Consider the following 4758-nt stretch of genomic DNA (forward strand, 5'->3'; position numbering starts at 1 on the left):
TCTTTTAGCTTCTCTTTCATGTTTTTATCTGTGCTCCAGGTACAGCTTCTTTATTTGCCTAGGCCCAACGATTAGGATTTCATTTCCAGCTTCCAAAACTCTACATTACTGGCATGAATATCTTCACACTGGGTTTCTTTACTTTTACATTGTTTACTACCCTATTCTGGTTTCAGCTTGTTCCTCCTTCTTTATCTACCTCCTACCCCACTTCTGTTTTCCTTCCCCACTACCTTCGATTCTTACTTTCTTCTGAGCTCAGCAATGCATTTTAAAATATATTGTTAAAAGTCATCCACAGCATTTAGAATTTTTGAAGTAGTAGGGCTATTTAGAATATCTTGTTCACAATGTTACCAAAACAGGAGTTTTCCTTCTCTTAATATCTAGTTTTCAAACTATAGTGTCTTTTTTTCTTGCAAATGACACCTTTTTGTGTGTCCTTGATCTTATCTCTGCCCAACTCCTCTCAAACCTGGTTCTATTATTTGTCCTGTTCATCTGTTTCATCTTCAACATTTTTCCCTTCTGAATCCAAATACCTCTGGGTACCCTCCCTCCCAAGAAAATCTTCCCACAATCCTAGTAGCTCTCAACCTACTATTTTATCTTTCTGATTACTATAACTAATCAATCAAATATTATCTTTCTATGGCTCACACCTGTAATCCAAGCACTTACGGAGGCCAAGGTGGGTGGATCACTTGAGGTCAGGAGTTCGAGATGAGCGTGGCTAACATGGTGAAACCCCTTCTCTACTAAAAATACAAAAATTAGCCAGGTGTGGTGGCGCATGCCTGTAATCCCAGCTACTCTGGAGGCTGAGACAGGAGAATTGCTTGAACGCAGGAGACGGAGGTTGCAGTGACCCGAGATCATGCCACTGCACTCCAGCCTCGGTGACAGAGCAAGACTCCTTCTCAAAAAACAAAACAAAACAAAACAACAAAATAATATTATCTTTCTAATAATCTCTGTAGCTGGCAGCATTCTTTGACACCAACCCTCTTTCTTCTCTGAAACTTGAAACCCTTGGACTCCTCTCTTACTTCATATGCAGGCAGTTGCCCAATCCTATATGATAGGGCTTGCTCTGGAACATATTTCATAGCCATTTTTTTCCTGTCCCAGGACACAGCCCCAGTTCATTATTGCAACCCTCTCTAACCAGTCTCTCCGGCTCAAGCCTCACCAAAGCTGCATCTTCTTTTCAGTAATGCTCTGCCTGGATTTTCCATTAAAATCACCTGAGGTGCTTTAAAAATTGTTAATACCCAAATCTCATCCCCAAGATTTCTGATTTGATGAATATGGTAGGTGGCTTTGCACATCAGCCTATTTTTTTTTTTAAAGCTCCCAGGTGATTCTAATATACAGCCAAACTTGTGATCTATTTTTCTAACCCAGTGGTTCTCACACTTCAGAGTGCATCTGAAACCTCTGGAGGGTTTATTCAAAGTGAGTGCTAGGCACCACCCCCAGAATTTCTAATTCAGTAAGTCTGCAGCAGGCCTGAATGTCTCACAAACACTCAGGTGAAAATGATGATGCTGGACCAGGGACCACAGCTCTAATTCTATAGCCATAACTAAACAACAGGTCTCATAATATCACTGCTCTGCTCTAAATCCTTTAAGGGTTCCCTATTAACTATCAAAATAAGTACAAGTCACTCTTTATATGGCCTTCAAAGCCCTTTACCATCTCTTCCTAGATTCCTAATTCCTGCTATATTTTCTGTTATTTTCTCTATGTACCAATCAAATGAGACTACTGGCTCTTTTCAAAATACAACCAGTATTATCTCTTGCCTTCATATATTTGCTCATATTGTTTTGTTTGTTATTGAAAAATAAACTTTATTGTGTATATTTGAGGTATATGGCATGATGTTTTTTATATATAGTATAATGGTTAACATAGGAGCACAAATTAACATATCTGTCATCCCATTCTTTCCTCTCTGGTAAGAGCAGCTATAATCTACTCAGAAAAAATCCCAAACACAATACATTATTATTAACTATAATCCTCATATTGTGCATTCGATCTTTCAACTTGTTCATCCTACATGTTTTTTATTTTGTACCCTTTAACTGATATCTCCCATTTCTTCCCCCCAACCTGCCACGACCCTCTAGAAAGACTGTTTTATTCTGTCTCTGTGTATTTGACATTTTATTTAAAAAAAGATTCCACATATAAGAGATATCATGCAATATGATTTTTCTTTCTGCGTCTGGCTTATTTCATTTAGCACAATGTACTCCAGATTCAGCCATGTTGTGGCAAATGGCAGGATCTCTTCCTTTTTTAAGGCCAAATAATATGTCATTACACACACACACACACACACACACACACACACACACACACACAGTTCCTTTACCCATTCATCCATTGATGGACGTCTAAATTGTTTCCATATCTTGCCTATTGTGAATAATGTTGCAATGAACATGGGAGTGCAGATATCTTATATTAAGTGGTGATTTCCTCTCCTTTGAGTATATGCCCAGAAGAGGGATTGCTGGTAATTGATGCTGGTAATTGATTATGGTAATTACCATAATCATATGGTAATTCTGTTTTTAATTTCTTCAGGAACCTCTATAATATTTTTATAATGGCTGAACCAATCTACATTCCCACCACCAGGGTACAAGGGTTTCTTTTACTCCACACCCTCAGCAACCCTTGTTATCTCTTATCTTTTTGATAATAGCTATACTAACAGGTGGGGAGTGGTATCTCATAGTGATTTTGGTTTGCATTTTCCTGATAATTAGTGATGTTAAGTACTATTTACTAATATCGTTATCCTGGCTGGTGCTCATGTGTTCACCTATCAAAATTCTATCTATCCTTCAAGTTTTATCTCACATACCTCCCTCAATGATATTTCCTTTTTCTCAGTCCCCAATTGCCAATACATACTCACACTCAATCACTCACTCACTTATTAACTCACTCACTCATTTATTCAGCATCACAATTTTCTTATCTGCCAACAGGGTCTCCCCAAAATCTACTATCACAGGCTGCCCAAAACGATATGCCTCATATATGTGAAAGCCTTCATGCTTAACCACTTCCACAATTTATCCAACTAAATTTTAAATGTCTTGAATGGAAGGAATGTATTGTATTATTACTACCTTATGTCCTTGCTGTTCAAAGTGTGATCCAAGGCCAAACAGCATTGATACCACCTGGGTGCTCAATAACGATATAAAAATCTCAGGTCCCACCCAAGAACTTTTGAATTAGAATCTGCCTTTAAAGGATGTGCAGGTGATTTGTATGAACATTAAATCTTGAGAAGCAGTCTGTAGTACCTAGAACAATGCTTGGCAAATAGTACACTTATGTGCCGCAGAATGACATTTTGAACAATAATGGACAATATATATGACAGTGGCCCCATAAAATTATAATACTGTATTTTACTGTATCTTTTCTATGTTTGAATATGATTAAATAAACAAAGAGTTATTATACTGTTAGAGTTGCCTACAGTATTCAGGACAGTACCTGCTGTACAGCTTTGTAGCCTGGGAAGAATAGGCTATACCATATAGCCTAGGTGTATCGTAGGCTACACCATCTAGGTTTGCATAAATGCACTCTAGGATGTTTGCACAATGGTGAAATCACTTAAAGATACATTTTTCAGAACCTGGCCCATCAAGTGATACATGATCATATGTGACAAATATATGTTGAACTGAATCATTTAGAATAGGAAATACAACAGAATAGATCTATGATTTTTTCTGACCTTCCTCAGGGATACAGCTCATCAAATTGCATCCTGTATCATTTTGCAGGAAACAATAGGATTCACTGAGTGAAGATTGAATCAGAAAACAAGAGTAGGTACACAGGGATGATATCAGAAAGTAGGAACACTTCTGTGGAAGAATTTGTAATCTAACTCAGCAGACTAGACAGACTCACTGAGAAGATAATCTCAGTTTGGAGTGACTAGATAACAACCTTGTTGCAGAACATTTCTGCTGAAATGCAAAGTCCCCAGCACCTGTGGGGCAGCAGCATAGTGAGGACTGCTCAGTTCCCAAGAATTTCTCTCTCTCCTTATGGAGTTTTGGGTTCCTTTACTCTTGAACATTTTTGACTTTTTAGTTTAAATCCTAGGAGAGAAAGATTGGTCAGGAGGAGTATTGCCTAGTGCTGTTACTGACTTCAATCTAAGCGACCATCTTGAATTAGTGCACAGGTCAGTGAATCATGATTATCTGGCAGACATTTTACTATCCCATACTTGATGGTATATTTCGTGTATATAGTCCATTCCCACTTTCACTGACAGGAATTAAATGATCATTTATCAATCATAATTTAAAAAATATTTATATCACACTTCATTCTGCAGAGGATTTAAGGCCATTTACAACATTTATATATATACATGAATCAGATATGGGAGAAATGTAAGTCAAAATTTTAAAATATTAAGATTATAGAAAGAACAACACTTGTGTGTAGACAAAAAAAGATCAACAGAATTGTCATAGTTGAATTTCAAATTTGCTTCTGAGTTCCCTGGAAGCTAAAGTGAAAAAGGGAGGCATCAGTTCTACCAGTTGTTTTTGCAAACTCAAATAATGGAAAGTGCCTTTTAAAGGGAAAATAAATTACTACAAAACTTATCTGTTAACCTACTTTTACTATACTGTTATCATGCTATGAAAAAAAGTGAACACAAACTTCTCATGTCTATGGTCTTAAACAACT

The sequence above is a fragment of the Rhinopithecus bieti genome, unplaced genomic scaffold, assembly GCF_001698545.2.
Source record: "Rhinopithecus bieti isolate Rb0 unplaced genomic scaffold, ASM169854v2 scaffold_64849, whole genome shotgun sequence".
NCBI classification, from domain to species: domain Eukaryota; kingdom Metazoa; phylum Chordata; class Mammalia; order Primates; family Cercopithecidae; genus Rhinopithecus; species Rhinopithecus bieti.